Source organism: Misgurnus anguillicaudatus, chromosome 15 (genome assembly GCF_027580225.2).
Source record: "Misgurnus anguillicaudatus chromosome 15, ASM2758022v2, whole genome shotgun sequence".
Taxonomy (NCBI): domain Eukaryota; kingdom Metazoa; phylum Chordata; class Actinopteri; order Cypriniformes; family Cobitidae; genus Misgurnus; species Misgurnus anguillicaudatus.
This window is the reverse complement of record NC_073351.2, coordinates 23,237,501-23,257,116: the sequence shown is the minus strand read 5'-3', so window position 1 is coordinate 23,257,116 and position 19,616 is coordinate 23,237,501. Positions and strand designations below refer to the sequence as shown.

General features: G+C 36.8%; 1 protein-coding gene across 2 annotated transcripts in view; it reads left to right on the top strand.

Moving 5' to 3' along the window:
- The first annotated feature begins 111 nt into the window (after positions 1–111).
- Positions 112–19,616, top strand: part of skor1b (SKI family transcriptional corepressor 1b) — a 60,111-nt gene continuing 40,606 nt past the window's right edge. Inside the window, exons 1-3 of one of the 2 annotated variants that reach the window (XM_073853609.1) lie at positions 112–1,092; positions 2,715–3,234; positions 5,599–5,633. The gene's annotated coding sequence lies outside the window, so the exon portion shown is untranslated. Of the gene's footprint in view, positions 3,235–5,598; positions 5,634–19,616 lie in introns of both variants that reach the window. The other variant, XM_055174732.2, reaches the window with a different exon arrangement.

Sequence of the window (19,616 nt, the reverse complement as noted above, 5' to 3'; positions counted from 1 at the left end):
ACATTGATTAGCTTGTTCAGGTGTGTTTGATTAGGGTTGAAACTAAACTCTGCAGGACTGCGGCTCTGTAGGACCGAACTTGCCTACACCCGTTTTAACTTCATGCTGCATTTTGTTACAGCGTGTAAGGGGGCTAAATGGAAATAATTTACACACCCAGTGAAATCTGATCCAGGACGGCTGGCTTTGTAAGTTAGCATGAGCTGTGAAAAGCACAGGGAACCATGTCTTAATTCCTCATTGACTTTTTGACCTTTCTTCATCACCGATACTGTAGCAGATCTTGAGGAGCATTGTAACAGGCCAGGCCTGATAGAGCGTTGTGAGCCATTAGAAACTTGAGTCGAGTGTGCCTGTTTTTGGTCATGCCCTCCAAGTGCAGCACCAAGCCACAGGAGACGACATTTATAGATGGAGCGGGTGCTTGCCGTTACATTTCACCTCGGTCAGAAGTCTAGGATAACGGAGCAGCAAATTGGTTACTGTAAAGTAAAGGAAAATTTAACGGTGCCATGTTAAGAGATCAGTGCCTTGTTTTAAGGACCATGCAATCAAGACTGGTGCCTGTAATTGGAGGTCTAAATTACCCTCTCTGAATATAAGGTGCTAATCAACGAAGGATTAAGCACTTGTATTAACAAGTTCAATTACATGCAAATAAAGAAGACCAAGTTGAAATCTTTAAATACAAACACTATTTACATCTTAGGTAACTAATGGGAATGTAAAAGCTGGATTTGATTGTGATATGAGGGGTAAAATTGCATGTTGGTGTGTCTTTATGGCGTGTAATCTATTATTTAGCAGGAAAAATCACATTAATTTTGCTTGACATGGAGATGTATGGGTTTGGCAGAAACAATTATTGTATGAATAACCCCCGCAGCTACTTCTGTGAAGGTTATCATTGAGCTCTCAGACCAACCGCAGGCTCCTCTGGATCACGGGGCGTCGAGGTGTCAGCTACATCACAGTTTGTGTCATTTGTTACAGGTACACTGTGATCTTCATGTCAACAGAGGTGTTCAGACAAATAGGCTTGGAATTGAACTTCTGTTGTCATAAGTCATTAAATGACGGTGACAGACCAAGGTAAGCAATTCTGAATCACATTCATGAGAACATCTTCAAGAACGTCACAAATCTGCCAAGTATATTAATTGCATTTGCGTCTCATGATGTTACGGTTTTGGCTGCTTTCCTGGATTCTGATTAAATTTATTCTAGGACTAAATCAGATATTTCATATTGAATCAAAGGAATTTTGGAGCAATCTCTATTTAGGAAAAGCTTTTGGTGAGTAAAATAGCAACTTCAGATTTATAGTAAAATAAATTCAACAAAATGCGAAGTTAAGGTGTTTTAATATTGTTACTGGAATTTTCTAACTTTTATTGCCAGCCGCTCTGCAATACGTTTGAACCCAATTCTGGTTTTGCATACACGGATACCGTTTTTTGAGTGGATCTATTCTCATACTGTCCAAAACAGTTAATAAGTATATTTCAAAGGAGATTTTCTTTATTGCATCATGTAAGCATTATCAGACAAAAAGATTGAGTAGAATTGTTAAAGCTTTAGTGATTTCTGTGTATTATAATTGCTGACCTCACACCACTGAGGATGGAATTACTTGATTTTTTTCCAAATGCTATTGGGTGCTGAGAGTGGCTCTTATGAAGAGCGGAAAAGCCATTAAAAATCTATTAAAGCAGATCTTTTTACCCAGAGGGAAAAGCCTTCTCATTACTAAGCAGATTGGAAGGGATGACAAGTGGCTCTATATTTCTATTTTATTTTCTTTTCACCTCATCATTTTCTTTCTGAAAAGGCCAGCTGAAAGACAGCATGCCCACTGTGCCAATCATTCTTGCTACAGCTACTGGCTGCAGGTGGCTCCCGTGGCTGTCAGTCATGCAAAGTCACTGACCCTTTCAAGTCTGGAACCAGGCACGATTTGTACACAACAATTCCTCAAGGCCACATCCCTACATTACCGTCTCTCGTGTTTAGTTTGTATTTAAATCAATTTAGCGTTAATTAATGCAGAAGTTCATTTAGAAAGTTGTTCATTTTGAAGTGATGTTATTTATTAATGCACGTTAATACGTGCTTTATGCTAATTTCATCGTCTGACTGACACATTGATGTAAATGTATCACTAACGCATCGTGTCTGAATGCATGTTTTGATAGTTTTGAACATTTAGCTTAATGCATTGTTTTTAGTTTTCGTTCGAGCTGATTACAGTTCCGTTTTTGCTTCTCCCTTGGAGCTTGTAAGACGTTCGTCTCGCTTATATTTACTGTTTACAGTGTTGACATTAAGAATAATGGATACTAATGGTATCTCTTATGAATTATTGTGAGAGTTAAATGAACTCTCCATTTTATTATATATTATGCAGTATTTAAAGTTTTGGGTCATTAAAAACCAGACGGCACTCTCAGCCTCCGCCCCCCTTTCCCCCACCCTAAGTTTGTCTTTTACCCCCTGCCAGTGTGCAGTGATGCCCTGGTTGCCACAGGGTACATTTGATCTGTTTTCAGAAAAATGCATTATAACAATATTCTGAAATAATGTTTTGTTTTTCATTCTTCATGCTTTTTACTATTGCTGTTGTTGTTTTTAAAGCCCGCACAAGTCTGGAGGACATGAGTTGTGGCTTTTATTGTTTCAATTTTTTCTTTGTGTTTACATTGTGCTTCATTCAGATTTGGAGAACAGATTTGGCGAATTTTGACACACGGTTCACACCGAGGAATTGATTCAGCTCTCAAAAATGTGTATTGACCGTCCTTTCAGGGTCAGTAAAGTTCACACAATGACTATTTTCCTAGGCATGCACTCTCTCTCTCTTGAGGTCAATGTTATCTACCAAAAGGTTCGAGTCGAGGCAGAGGTCAGGACTTTTATTCCTTCAAGGAATCCAAAGTGTGCAACTGTGTTTTGTACATTGCATCATACAGTGAAATACCCTTCCACTTTAAATATACTTTATCAGAGAGCAAGCAGTAAAGAGAAATCCTTTGCAAGTAAAATAGCAGGAGGAAAGAAAGTGAAATAAATCATTCCTGTTATCCACTTTGATACTCATTCTCTTTTTTCCAGATGTGATGTTAGATCCCCAATCTTTCTGCAAATGAGCCCTGGCTCTCTGTAATGGCTTTCTGCTTCTCATGGGAAGCGGGAGTCGTATGCCCGACCCAAAAGCTGCTGATTGAAGAGGAAAATGTAATACAGGTGTAAAGCAGGCTTGATGGGGGTCTTATGCAAGGGTTATGAATTTTAACCATTTTCATCTACACGCTTTTATGTACATACATATCGAATTGGATCTGAATGTGCTGGCTGGACTGTTTGCTGCTCCGCAGAGACCCGTAGGTTTCTGCTGGGCTGTCGCTAATTCCAGATGAGAGGATTGCTATTATGCTAAATTAATAGGAATTAAGGAGGACTGAGTTGGTTAAGCAAGCACTTGATTAAGCCGAGAGGTGATGGAGGCTTTACAGTCCACCAGCTTTATGAATGAAGGCAAGCAAACCACGACTGTGCAGGACAATGAAAGAAATATTGCACAGTGTTATTTCTTTTAAACTTTTAATTTGCAAATTAAAACTTCATTTTTTTATTCTCTTGTCTTTTTGCCATCACACTGCAAAAAAATGACTTTCTCACTTATTTTGGTCTTGTTTTGGGTAGAAGTATCTAAGGATTCTTGAATGAAGATGTATTTTATTGATGATCAAAGAAAATAAGTCTAGTTTTTAGACAAAAATCATACAATTTAAGTAAACGTGTGCTTAAAACAAGCAAAAAAATAATCTGCCAATTGGGTAAGAACATTTTGCTTGAAAACTTATTTTAAGATTTTTTTCTCACCCCTTTGGCAGACCCTCAAAAAAATTATTCAAGCCCTTCTTAGAGATGACACATTAAAATTGTGTTCAATGAATTAAAAATACCTCGTTAAGAGCAATAAGTATATATATTTAATTAGTCTAACACAAAATAAATATGTACTATAATTTATTGATTTCTTTTTAATTTCGTTAATACAATTAGTTTGAGTCTGGGTTCTGGAAAAAGAATTTCCCAGCATGCTTTGCATGCAACTGCATGTGGAGAGTCATTTTTTTAATTAAGTGATTTTTATGCATTTTTAGGTAAAGAGAAAGACTTAATAGTGTTTAATGTCCATTTATCTTATTGATTTAGAAGCGTTTTGTGTTATATTTTTTCAAATTGTTACCATCGTGCAGAAGAGTGGCGCTTGTGGTTAGGTTGTGGATGTGACATATTTCTCTCAATGAGCACTTACTGTGTTAATGTTTGGAGATCAGTCTCTTTTCACATGCTCATCCAGAGTATCATATGTTATTATAATTAGCATGCTAACATGTGCTTAAGCTAATTAGTATGATATAAAAACGTTTTATATAAAATAACAGAATTGAGTTATCCAGACGACACTACATTGAGTTATACAAACTACGCTAAATCGAGTTATTCAGACTACACTAAATTGAGTTGAGGCAACTAATTGAGTATCGCCATTTACTTTAAATTGAGTTTGACTAACTCAATATATTTTTATAGTTTTTATGAGTTAGGGGAACACATTCATATTGGATGGAAATTCTGCCCACAATTTTATTGAGTTAATCCAATGAATCATTTTTTGAGTGTATTTTTGCTTTGCTCATCAAGAAAATACATCTTGATTTAAGAATTTTTAGATATTTCTACTGACAAGACAAAAACTCTTAAGTACACTGCAAAAAAAATATTTTAAAGAAAAAAAATCTTAGTATTTTTTGTTGTTTTCAGTAAAATTATCTTAAATTTCTTAAATTAAAATGCTTTTTCTTGATTAGCAAAACGACCCAAGAAAATAAGTCTAGTTTTTAGACCAAAAAAATCTAATTTAAGTGATTTTGTGCATAAAACAAGCCAAAAAATCTGCCAATGGGGTAGGCAAAAAAATCTTGAAAATTTTTCTTAAACACTAAATTCAAGAAAAATTAGCTTTCCCTTTGGTAGATTTTTTTGCTTGTTTTATGCACAAAATCACTTAAATTTGATATTTTTGGTTTAAAAACTAAACTTATTTTCTTGGATCGTTTTGCTCATCAAGAAAAAGCATCTTAATTTAAGAATTTTACTGAAAACAAGACAAAAATACTAAGAATTTTGTTCTTGAAAATAATTTTTTTGCAGTGCAACTTAAATTTTACAGAAGACCACAAGAAAAGCGATTCAGTAGTTTCAGTATGTTTTGATGTGGGCATTCTTAAAGGGATTGTTCACCCAAAATTACAAATTTGTTCATAATTTGCTCACCTTGAAGTTGTTCCAAACCTGTATACATTTCTTTGTTATGCTGAACACAAAGGTTGATATTTGGAGGAATGTTTTGGGGCACCATTGACTTCCCCAAGCACAGATGAACATCTATTATTTATTTACCCTCATGTCGACTCTAAATTTAACCCATATGAATTTCTTCAACAAGGGAAAATTTTGAAGAATGTTCATAATGCTCTTTTTTATACAATGAAAGTGTACAGTAACCGTATCTCATTTTGTGTTCCACAGAAGATGAACAACACATTGTCAAGAACATCATGATGGTGAGTAACTCTTTTTTTTCTTTCTAGAAGGGCTTTATCAATAGCATCATACAGTAGTGCTCTTAAAATGTTTGAAAGTACAAATTTACTTCCACTCTACATCTGTAGTGTCAAACCAGGGTGAAAGCATGACCTGGAAAGTCATGTACATCCCCGTGCAGAGATAAAGTAATTGAGGGGTGGAGTCTGGAGGCTGCTAATTTATTACCTATATGTAAATGTAATGATGAAATGTGAAAGGATACAGACCCGAACCCTCAGGCAAAGAAGCACAACCGCCTTGTTTAGTTATTGTCCAACAAAGAGGGAATTCACTTAACACAATCTGGAGAGATTAGTGGGTAATTGTTGCCATAATCGATAAGTCACCAGAGCGCGAAATAAAAGCTACGATTGAGTTTCTAGGTTGTCATGTGTTATGGCAGCCGTAGATCGCTTCTGCTTGTGTCGTAGCGACACGCCGCCTGTGCTTGAGTTCTTGCAAGCCTGCAGTTTGAGTTGAGGCCTGATTTTTGTATGTATAGGAAGGAGAGTTGATGTATATTTGTGCATGTGTGTGCAAACAGTGGGGCTAGGTCTGCTTGGATGAGCCTCATTGTTCCTGTGCGGCCTAGTGACAACGCTGGCGGGCAGAGAGGGATGAAACCTGAGCAGGGTGACAGTGATAAATAGCCCTTTTAATAACAGCTGCCCCACTTGGCCAGCCACTCACAGCCTGTGTCCTCTGTGTATTTATTTCTATGTTTATTTATGCATCTATAGCAAGAAGGAAATCACAACCGTAGGGCTCCAATATGTCTTTTTTGGGGTGGGGGTGCGGTGATTTCACAGATTTGGAATTTTAGATGGTGTTGTTTCTCAAACCGACCAAATAGTCTTTTCGGGTCTCAAATGACTTTGAGTATTTGCCTCGTGGCCCTGAGCAGATCAGTGTTTTGCCATATTTGCAGTAAATATTACTGGTCTTTGTGTTCCTTTATGAAGAATGGTCATATTTTTTGTAATTTAGTGATTTTTTGTGTTGCCATGATAGTTTATTAAACTGCAAAAAAATAATGGCACATGGTACAGTTACCATAAACTTTATTTCTTATGGCCTATACCAACAATCAATTGTTAAAGGATTAATTTGAGAAAAGGATACATTTCTCATAAAAAAAATCCAGATAATTTACTCACCACCATGTCATCCAAAATGTTGATGTCTTTCTTTGTTCAGTTGAGAAGAAAATATGTTTTTTGAGGAAAACATTCCAGGATTTTTCTCATTTTATGGACTTTAATGGACCCCAACACATAACAGTTTTAATACAGTCTAAAATTGCAGTTTCAAATGACTCTAAACGATCTCAAACGATGCATAAGGGTCTTATTTAGCGAAACGATTGTCATTTTTGACAAGCAAAATAAAAAATATGCACTTTTTAACCACAACTTCTCATCTTTCTCTGGTCCTGTGACGCACCAGTGTGACCTCACATAATTGCGTAATGCCGTGGAAAGGTCACGTGTTACATATATGAAACGCACATTTGCGGACCATTTTAAACAATAAACTGACACAAAGATATTAATTAGTATCATGTGACATACAACAACGTCGGAACGGTCCTCTTTCTTCACACTTGTAAACACTGGGGCGTAGTTTCGCATTCGTCATCCGTGACCTCTTGACGTATTGCATGAGGTCGCGTTGATGAGAAGTAGTGGTTTAAAAGTGCATATTTTTTATTTTTCTTGTCAAAAATGACAATCGTTTCGCTAGATAAGACCATTATGCCTCGGTTGGGATCGTTTAGAGTCCTTTGAAACTGCAATTTTAAACTGCATTGAAACTGTTACGTGTTGGGGTCCATTTAAGTCCATTAAAATGAGAAAAATTCTGGCCTGTTTTCCTCAAAAAAACATAATTTCTTCTCGTCTGAACAAAGAAAGACATCAATATTTTGGATGACGTGGTGGTGAGTTAATTATCTGGATTTTTTTTTTTTAGAAAATGGACTAATCCTTTAAAACTTAAGTGTAAGGGCTTTAATGGACATGGCTCAATAATGAAAACATCCCATTTGCAAAAAGGGAAAACTTTTCCAGTGTGCATTAAGGGAAAATGCATTTAAATCTCCTCAGCTCCTGTAGCTCCCAGTATAGCATGTGGCCTGAAGACGTTCTCTTCTGTGTTTAAGGACATTGCGTCTGCTTGTGTGTTGATTTTAAGCAAGCCATTAGACTAAGGGCCTGTCCTTTTGTCTGCTGAAAATGACCCGGGGCTTGAATGACTGAATAGAAAGTCATGGCAGTATATCAGAGGTGTCAGAGTCCGTTCCTTTGGGGTACTGTCTGCCCTGCTCTCATTCAAACCAATTCTCCCACCTTAATTGGCTCAATTAGTTAAGTATCCATGTACATTATCATCTATGCATTTTTCATGATCTGTTTAAACATCGCAGAACAACTTTCGGCTATGATTTACCATTTGGTAAAATGTTAATGTCAGAGCCGGTAACTGATTGGGATAATTAAGTAATTAAAGGCAGATGTTGAAACAAATGCCAAAACAGGCGTTTGCCCTGCAGAAAGTTTTCTCTGCACTGATTTTGACACCCCTGTCGTGTGGGGATATCCCAGAGGTACCTGTAAAATAGTTACAGTTTCACTCTTGTGATTATTCGGTTGGAGTCTTTGATATTGAACAAAAATGGCTTTTTATATCATTGTGGGGAGAGGAAATGGACTGTAAAGTACGAGCGATCGGAATAGCAAATCACAGCACCTAATAGCCACGGCCAGTGAACCACAGCTCTGGCCTGGAGTTAAAGCTGAAACACATTCAAACACACACTCACATTTATCCTCTGTGCATTTTACTCCAGACGGATACCTGGTAAAGTATAGTCTGGACCCGTATGACCGCAAACAGTGTGGAATACAATGTGTGGAATAGCGCTATCGGGTCTCAAACAGGTAGTAGAAAAGCAGTGCGCCGTCAAGTCAAAAGATGTGTATGGACAACCTGCCAATGCTTTTGACAGCTGTCATAATTGGAACGTGGCTGGAAGGCATTGCAAAGTGTAGATCGATAACCAGCAAATTTTCCATTAAAGAAAGATTACGTGGACATTGCTATAAAATAGCCGGAGGTCGCCCCATTACTGACTTGATGATGAATTGGTCAACATTTTGAACGTTTGGGGTGAAATGCTAGATACGCGGTCTGTTTTTCGGGTACAAGGGTCTATCCTTGATCTGCAGTGTGAAGATTTGTGATAGATCTATATTAGCCTGGTTTTCGTTACAGATTTGCGCAAAACTTTTGTGCGAATATTATTAACCAATGTTATGTCATTCTAAAAATCATGGCAACGGATGTTGGTAGATTTACTTAAAGTGCACTTATTTCATTGCTAAAAAACAATGTTTTTTTGTGTATTTGGTATAATACAATGTGTTCGCGTTGTTTATGGTTAAAGCACATTATTTTCCACATACCGTACATTTTTGTTGCTTCAGATTTAACTATCTTCCTGAAATGCACAGAATTTGAAAAGCCTTGATTGGCCAGCTAATCTGTACGTTGTGATTGGCCTGAATACCTCTGACATCAGCCGGAAATGTGACGCTCCTTACCATGTTTGAAAGTATGGTTTCAAAGCAATGCTGACAGGAGTTAACTTACAGGCTGTGGGTCCGAAGCGGGAGGAATTATGATAATGTCGGTCTTGTCTATCACCGATCCCATGAAGTAAACTGTTGCCTACAATCCGTGTGTTTGTTGTAGTCCAAGAAAAGAGATTTAGGTTGAAGATGATAACTCACGTAATTGTTTACTTATGGGTTTGTACCTTTTGCATATGATTAACATGTACTAATACACATCTACACACCAAAGGAAATGTAAAAACGTGAATCGGACAATAGGTGCTCTTTAAATCACAACCACCGCGTTAGCCTTTTTTTTAATCTAAGGAGATGTGGGCAATGTTATCCAAGTAGTGATGGCAAGGAAAGCCCTTTAGATTTGGGAGCAGCCACTTTCACTGTCAGAAAAAATTGTCCTAGCTGTCACTGGTGCAGTATCCTTTTTAAAAAAATGCACATTTGCACCTAAAGGGTTAATTTTAGGTACATATTGGAACTACATGTATACACATTTGTATCTTAATTGTACAAATTAGATACCAGTGTTGGGGAAAGTTACTTTTAAAAGTAATGCATTACAATATTAAGTTACTCCCCAAAAAAGTTACTAATTGTGTTACTTAGTTACTTTTCATGGAAAGTAATGCTTACGTTATTTTTGCGTTACTTTTTCTTACTTGGTTGAGGCTTGATCTCTTTCAGGCCTTGCAGGTGTTTTTTATGATGTCAAACAAATGTTAAGCTCTGGCCTGCCATCTACGTTTCTGACTCAAACTGTTCCCGCTCAGGCGCACAGAGTGCGTAATTCTACGTTAATATGTTCAGTTTAATTCAGTATTTTTCACTTCAATTATTTTATTTTTAAAATTGAATTAACTTGCATTACTTTTTAAAAAAGTAACTAATGTGTACATTTATAAATTAATGTGTTACTTTACTCGTTACTTCAGAAAAGTAATATTATTACGTAATGCGCGTTACTTTTAATGCGTTACCCGCAACACTGTTAGGTACATATTAGTACCTTTTTTTGAAGAGTTTTGCCCCAGTAGGACCATTTTTGACAATTATTCTGACAGTGAATAAGGTGTTTCTGGCAGGTTATAGTACGTGATTTCACATCTTTAAAGAATGATCATGTGACTTGTACGCAGGTCAGGTGACCTGTTAATGCATTCCATTTCAGTTCGCAATATATATTTTTTTCCAATTCCAGGAAAAAACACCTCATGCGAGCGTGAAAACTTCTTTGTACTATATTGAAGTTTTGCGAGATTGACATTTCATTTTCAATTCCCAATATCATTTTGCGCAATTTGAAGTGTAAGGGAAACACTACACTAACTACAGCATGTGTATACTCATATACAGTAGATGTTTACCATGGACCGCCCAATGATAATTATTATGAGACAGAATAGTTTCATCTTGTGGTCCAAAGTGCCTGTGTGCTCATCATTGTAAACACACCATTAAACAGAGATCCACAGGCCACAAAGGAGCACAAATCTACAGTTAATTGGTAGGGAACTGCGAGAGATGATTAAGAAACAAAGATTGCTGGGAGCTGAAAAAAGACACAACAAGCAAAAACCAACAGTGGCTGCAGGACAATCAATCAAATCTGTCAGCGCCTTCACCGCGCTGTGTAATTTATTGGAATTGTTCTTAGGAAATGGGTACACCCTGTAATGTGTAGCTAAGATCACTTCCTAACACCTCGCAGCAGTTGACATTGAAACCAATCTTGGGCTGTGTCCTTTGATCTGTGACTCTGCCCTTTCATGTTGTTACTGATTTTCTTTAAACCTTTTCTTTTCTTTAAATGAGTAGGTAGATATCTTGGGCTGTTTAGATTGTAATGGAGACTTTTAGATAGAAGTCATTGAAATATTATTTTGAACAAGAAGTGATGATGTCATGACACCCCTGGTTATGACTGAGGTTTTAGGGGTACATTTAAGACATTGACAGCTGTCGATTAGGCTTTGAATACATTTCAGAATGCATCAGTCATGTATAAGCTGACAGCTGCTTCACATTGCTTGGTGCTCTCGCTAGATTATCATCATGATGACGGTGTATTGCTTAAACACAGGTCAGGTGTGTGTGCATGCATGTGTGTGTGTGTGTGTGTGTGTGTGAAAGAGTCCTGCTGCAGTGTTTAAATACGAGTCACACCCGTGTGGTGTGTAAAATAGTCTCTCTCTCTCTCTCTCTCTCTCTCTCTCTCTCTCTCTCTCTCTCTCTCTCATACAGGCTCAAGCAGACCTCTAAATCATGTTTCCTAATTCCCTGAGCCACATCTCAATCATTTTCCCTGCTAATTTGAGAGTCACCCTCATTTCTTTTTAAACGATTCATTTTCAGCACATTTGTACAGTAAATGGCCCCGATGTGTTCTACAATTTAGTCAATTACTGTTTCAGCCACTGGGGCTCCAGGGAGGCCGAGCACACATGGCCTGGAGGTACCATCTCAATAATTGTTTCAGGAAAGTTGGGAATGGATCGGTAACGCTGTGTTCTACTTATTGAAATGTCAATTGGAGCCAGGACTTCACACTTACCATTCTCTATTTATACATTTCTATGTTCCATTAAAAATGTATAGATCTCATTTTTGTGCGTCTGACCTGGAGCGAGAGGAGACGTTTGCAACAGATGTTTGATTGTGTGGTGAACACTTGCTGTTTGGACGGTGTTTCATTGAGAATGGGGTGTATTTTATTTTTAAAGACTAGACTAGATCCCTTTTGTGTGGTTGGATTTGTCATGCATGGGAATTGCAGTTTAGTACTTAAATAACAACTAATTATTTTTTTTTTTAGATATATAAATAGTTAATTTTTAATTAGTTTATAAAATCCAACTATGCAATATAAGCTTCTTACTAAAAATATTCTCTTGCTATTTTTTATTTCTCATCAGTGCACAATTTTACATTCATATTATAACTCGGGGACTCTCTTGTTCCCTACGTGTAATTTTTCAAAGGGCCGTAAAATTTGTAGCACTTCTCCCGAGGTCCTCTTTAATTACAAATTAATTAATCCAGAATCAATTAAAAAATTAGATCCCCTTAAATGAGGTCTTAATGGGTGTTAATGAAGGGGAGAATGCGTAACTGGACCAAACAATGTGACCCGCAGACCCCAATTAACAAGCTCATTTTTTACCATCTATCTTTTGTTTAGAGAAACGTCATTAAATTTGGATGCAAGTGCTCCGGCTTGCTTTAGAAGGTCAACGTGCTCTTTGGAGTAAAATGAAAAATCTCAACCGGTTGCACGGCAGGTCTAAATCCAAGGTTGCAGGATATTTTTGTGTTCGCATCAGCCTTGAGCCGCTTTTAATATCAGTGTAATCTGTCCCCGTAAGCTTAATGCGAAACACCTAAATCAAATTACGCCTTTGTTTACACCAACGGCCCATTGCACTTTTAGGATGGTGCCCTTAATCTAAAATGCAACATCTTTAGTTCATTTGCCCTTAATGCTGGCCTATTAAACAAGCCTGTTTATTAGATGCTAAGGCTGGTGTGGCATTAAGCAGTCAGTCTATCAGTATGTATTAAGTTGTCACTAGAAGGTGATGGAGGGAGAATGCAGTAAGCCTGAGCCGGGCCGGTCGGCTGTGATGGGCCCAGGCCTATTAACTCCTATTGACAGTGACACACATGTGGCCTCCTCAATGAGTGGTTCCTTATTGATTTTTCTCTCTAGCAGTTTTCACTTCCCCTTTCATGCTGCTGGGGGAAGATCTTTATCTTGACTGATTGGCAATGTGAATTGTCTTACACATAAACACAAGCCGCAGAAGGCTTGTGTGTATACACATATACAGTATATGACCAAGGTCATTTATTTATGCATTTGACAGATGCATTTAATCAAAGTGACCTACGGTGCATTCAACATTTAATCTCTTTGTGTGTTTTGTGGGATTTAAGAACATGATAAGTAGTGTTTACAGACCTTTCATTAAGAAATATTTTTGTTTGTATCCATAATGTAAGGGTGATGGACATGCTCTCTCTCCTTGTCTCTGTATTGCTTTGAATGATATGGGGAGGGGTGGTTCACCCCAAGTCGTGATCTGTCCTGCCTCTGTTGCCAAAATGAACTCTGACAGCACGTATCGACTTAATATCAAGTCAGGCCTCTAGGAAAAAATGATTATCCCCTGATAAAATCAGCTATTGATGGGCGAGCAAATAGCTTCCTAGAAGCTCACATCTTTAGAGATTTATTGATATAGGTTATTTGATACGTAGTTAGTTGGTGTCTGATACTGCTAGCAGGGTTGGGATGCTTTATTGAGTTTGTGATAGGCTAGTGTCTATACGTCATTTTTCACTCTTATTTTTCACTTGGTCGTGAAAGAGCGATTTTCTTTCCGTTTCAATATGTTGTATCCTGCCACTGCCCCTATGAGAAGCGAATAACCATTTATTCAGAAGTGTGAACCAAAATCTGAAAAGAACTTATAATTTAATGGAGTACATTTAAGGTAGTAATTGCAATTAAAAGCAAATACAATAAGTTGTGCTTATTTTAATTAAAATTGTCTTTTTGTTTTTCTGCACGTTTTATATGTGTCTTCTTCAGTGTAAGCCAGTTTTTAATTTGTGACCCTGGACCACAAAACCAGTTATATAAGGGTCAATCTTTTAAAATTGAGGAAAAAATACCATTGATGTATTGTTTGTTACAATGATGTTTTTTTAGGATAGGACAATTTTGCTGAAATACAGTACTAAAATAGAAAATCTGAAATCTGAGGGTGCAAAAGATCAAAATATAGAGAAAATCGCCTTAAAGGGTTTGTCCATTTTCTTAAAAAATCCAGATAATTTACTTACCACCATGTCATCCAAAATGTTCATGTCTTTCTTTGTTCAGTCGATAAGAAATTATGTTTTTTGAGAAAAACATGTTGCGGACTTTAATGGACCCCAACACTTAACAGTTTTAATGCAGTTTAAAATTGCAGTTTCAAAGACTCTAAACGATCCAAAATGAGGCATAAGGGTCTTTTTTTGACAAGAAAAAAATGAAATTTTAAACCACAACTTCTCTTTTTCCTCTGGCTGTGTGACCTCACCTAATTGCGTAATGCCGTGGAAAGGTCACGTGTTATATATATAAAAACGCACATTTGCGGACCATTTTAATCATTAAACTGAAACAAAGACATTAATTAGTTTCATTTGACATACAACAACATCAGAACGGTCCTCTTTCTCCACACTTGTAAACACTGGAGCATAGTTTCGCATAGGCCATGTGTGTCCTCTTCAAGTGATGACGTATTGCATGAGGTCATGCTGCCGCGTCACAGGACTGGAGGAAGACGAGAAGTTGTGGTTGTGGAAAGTGCATATTTTTATTTCTTGATGAAAATGACAATCGTTTCACTAGATAAGACACTTATGTCTCGTTTGGGATCGTTTAGAGTCCTTGAAACTGCAATTTTGAACTGCATTAAAACTGTTAAGTGTTGGGGTCCATTAAAGTACATTAAAATTAGAAAAATCCTGGAATGTTTTCCTCAAAAAAACATAATTTCTTCTCGACTGAACAAAGAAAGACATCAACATTTGGATGACATGGTGGTGAGTAAATTATTAGGATTTTTTTTTAAAGAAATTGACTAATCCTTTAAAAGTTGTTTTAATGGACATATTACTAATGATAAATACATTTTTTATATGTTAACTGTAGGAAATTTCCAAAATATCTTCATGGAACATGATATTAATACTTAATATCCTAATGATTTTTGGCATAAAAATGTATAATTTTAACCCATACGATGTATTTTGCTACAAATATACCCTTGCTGCCTGCTTATGACATGGTTTTGTGGTCCAGAGTCAGATTTATCCATGAGAATATAGGGTGAAAGTAATATGCTTGTTTATCATATTCTGTTTAAGAGATCAAGGCACCGGAGCAATTCCGATATTGATTTTGAGCTTGAGGGATGAACAGATTTTGTCATCCTTCTCTATTATCAAAAGGCTACGTCGTCTGCACCGTAATGCCTTCATGTGTCATGTTTGGCCTCATGTTTGAATCTCTGTTTTTAATTCAACTGTGCCATCTGATTTATGCAGTCTTAAAAATAAAGGTGCTTCACAGTGCCACAGAAGAACCATTTTTGGCTGAATGGTTCCTTAAAAAAACTTTAAAATTGAAAAAAAATGTGTGTAATAAAATTAAGTTCTTTAGATTATGAAAAGATATGAAATAAATGGTTTTTCTGTTGACTGAATGGTTCTCCCGTGACGAATCTTTTACCTTCTCTACTTTTAATAGTGTAGAAAAACTTTATTTAATATAAAATTTAAGATGCATGGATTCCTGCTTGCTTTTTAATGTTGTACAGACGCCACTGTTTCTCACTATTGCATTGTGGTCTTTTTATGACACCATAATTGGAGATGAGCAGAACCATCTGACTAGACTGTGTTTCAGCGTGCAAAAAAAGTCAATATTGCAAGCCAAACAACTTCTCACTCAATTGAACTCTACAGAAAATCTATATAGCACAGCTCTATCCCTTTATGGCAGAGAGGGATGACCCTGTCTCATTTAAAGCTCCAACGTCTGCTTTCCAAGCAGTGATCCGTCTGTTTTTTACTGCTCATGAAACTCATCACCATTCCAGTCCATGGATTTTATTTTAAAATGATATTAAACAACAGAGCTTTTCTATTAACTTTTATATTTTTCTGTTGTATTTCAAATAGGAAATACAAGACTATAGTTGTCACACTAAACCCATCCTTAGTGAAAAAGACTGGGGTCAGATTGGGGTTTTTTTTGGAAGTCAATTTCTGTGTAGACACGTAAGTTAAAGTCGTGGCTGCTGCAAAATGCTGTTAAACATTTACAGTGTTATTGACCAGGATAAAAATACAGTTTATTGAAGGCATTTTCTTTCATGGCAACATGCCCCAAATACAGAGCAAGTTGTCACAATAGAATCTGCAATTAAGGGGTACATAACGATTAATCGCGATTAATCTATAGCAGAATAAAAGTTTTTGTTTATATCATATATGTGTGTGAACTGTGAATAATAATCATGTATATATAAATGTGCACACATGCATGTATAATTTTAAGAAAAAAATACATTTATATAGTAAATATTTATATATAATATAAATTATACATAAATATACAAATGTAAACATTTCTTAAATATACACATGCATGTGTGTGTATTTATTTATACAAAGTTATTATGCACATTACACACACATATATGATGTAAACACAAACTTTTATTCTGCTATAGATTAATCGTGATTAATCGTTATGCACCCCTACATTAAACGTCGCTAGCTTATCAGAAAATACAAACAGAAAAAATATGAAATAGAAAAATTTAAAAGGTTATATATTTCTAGGCTGCTATTTCAAGTATTGTACACATTTTCATTTATAACATATAAAACACACAAGACAGCCTGCCTCAATAAACATGCCTGACAACTTCACAAAAAATACCAATGTCCGAAAAGTCAACCATTCAGTAAAAATAATTTATTCGTTTATTATTAATAATATTGAATTTTATATTGAAAGACGGAATTTATGACAATTGTCCCTTTTTTCCAAAATAATAAGTCAGATTTGAAGCAACTGTATTCACATGGTCCTCCAGAGAGTGGCATACCTGAGTAGGTCAGACCTTGACATGAAGCCAGATGTGTTGTAGTTTCTCTGATGCTGGCTGAGCTCACCCCTGTTGCCATTTGACTGGACTATAATTTGTTTTTGTACCCCAGTGCTTGTGCTCAACACTGCCTGTGATGTAAAACACAAAGCGCTGTGAAGGCAATGCTTGCATGCAGTTATTTGTATCAGAATAGGGCATCTGGGATATGGCCCTATATTGCCTTTCTGAAATATAATTTAACCCACTGGTCTATGGGGCTTTAAACCTGCATTTTTCGCGGCTATGTCATTACAAGGCCATAACAAGTGTGCATTTTTTATATTTTGACTCGGACACACACGCAGTATCTGCGCTCCACCCGATCGAGACAAAGATATTTCGAAGCCTGTGTGTTGTTGTTGTTGTTGATGTGGCTACTTTTTCTACTGTGTAATTAAAACCGGCGAGAAGCTGTTGAAAGGTAAAAGGAAATATTTAGACATTACAGCTTTGCTGTAATTGAAACGGAGGATGTTTCATCATTCTTATTGTGAGTGTTTTGTATAAGTACCTTGAAAGTATATCAATAAAGAACCTCAAAGGTTTGTCCATTGACTTGAGCTTGGTGGCCGATTTGATACCTGAGGCCAAACGGTATCAAACCCAGATGGTGAGCTGATCTGCCTCTCTCTCTCTCTTTCTTCAGAGCCATTTAAAGGGTCTTTTAAAGTGGGCCATGAATAGTACATGGCCAAGCTTTTATTACAGGCCAGACTAGATTGTAAATAAGATACAGGGGGACCAGGATAGCAGAGCACCATTGCTGGGGTCAGATAGGCATGAGTCAGAAGAGGCTGTCCGTCAAATCTTCATTCTCTGCTTCCATTCATTCTGCAAGGTTAGCAGGTATAGACTGCAGCATGGGTCATTTTCTTTGGATTTTGGGAAAATGCGTCTATAAAAATGTGTCTCCTCTTTGTTATCTTTGACTAACTCTTTTGATTCAGAAAGTAAAGTGCTTTTGCGTGCCGATGTGTGATGGTGGCAAAGCTGAGTGGCCGTCATAGAAATGCAAAAGCACTTAACGGCATATTTGCTCAGAGGCTGTATCATTTCGGCTTAGAAAAACATCTTGTGCTGACAGAAGTCTAATTACCTTTGTGTTAGCATATACATGCAAGAGGGTAATTACTATAAACTGTCAGACACCATAAGGCTCCTTACACTTCAAAATTAATATCTCTCCCCATTTAATTAAGAAATGAAAGTGTTGCCTAACAGGTATTGATTGTGGCTCGTAAGCCATCAGTGCTAAAAGGCCCTTGACTAGAGGTTCAAGAAATAATACAGAAAGCCCTGTGAGAGGCCGACGTAAGCCTAACCTCACGCTGACAGCTTTCATGAATGAGTGTTTGAGTGTTTTCCTGACATCTGCTCAGTAGATTGTTTAAGGTGAAAAGATCTGGGGGTCTGATAGGGGTCTCTGACCTGCCTGCAGAAACTGTTGCGGTTAGTAAATACAGTAAGATTGTACTAATGTGACATGATGTTCTGTGTTTTTCTATCGCACGCCGCCAAACTTTATACTCTATCGGATATCTGATCTAGGAGTCTGAACAAGCAGCATTATAATTTAATCATCAGGTCCTCTTTTTATTCGCGGTGTAACCTGATGCACTCTGGGAACTTGTGTAAAAGTACACTGAGTTCCTGGGGCCCGTATGTTGACAAGCTGATGTGTCCGTGTTGCCCTCTGAATAGACCAATCAGACTTGCCAATAGACCCAATCTTGCCCACCTAACACCCGACCTGTGCTTATCTGAACATCTCTGAACCGTGATGCTTGTTTACTGCTGCTGCACCTTTATTTGCTGCCTCATTTACTACTACTCACATTCTGAGACAAATTGCTCTTTTGTTTTTCCTTACTTTTGTCTCTTAGGATGAAAATGCGTAAATGTAAATGTATTCTCTTTAGCTACATTTCTGTTTGCTTTTCTTTCACTATATGGTCTATCTTTTATAAATTGAATCTAATTTGAGTTTAATTGAAAAACTCATACTTACACTATCCAAAATTCAAAACTGTATACAATTTTCAAGCATTTAATGATGAGTCATTGGTATATACAATCAAGGGTCAATAAATTTAACTGTTTGTGTATATGAAGAGTTTCGTTGCAAAACGAGATAAATCCATTTTTTAACATTTTTGTCAAAACATGTTTATTATTATGTTATCGTGTTTTATGGTGCTACTTAGCTGTATTTCTGAAGTTATGAAGGTTTAAATCAAAACAAACCAACTGCAGTTGAATTGAAATTAATTGGAATGCACAACCAAAAAACAAGATTTCTGAAAAATTAAAAAAACGGTGGTTATCTCGTTTTGCAACGAAACTCTTCATATATTTAAGATAAGATAGTATAAGATACTGTTGATAACAGACATCAGTCAACTGCAAGAGCAGTATACTTTTGTGTAGATTTTTTTTGATCATTTTACTTAATTTAGTTGGTTGCTCAACTTTTAAAGCAAAAACAACTGCTGCTTATGCATAGCCACGAATCACGATCATGCAGAAAACATCAGAGTAGCTTATTGGAGCAGAGTCAGTAGTTTGTGATGGTCATTATGCCCTCAATGCCTTACGGTCCGCTGGGGGAAAGAGA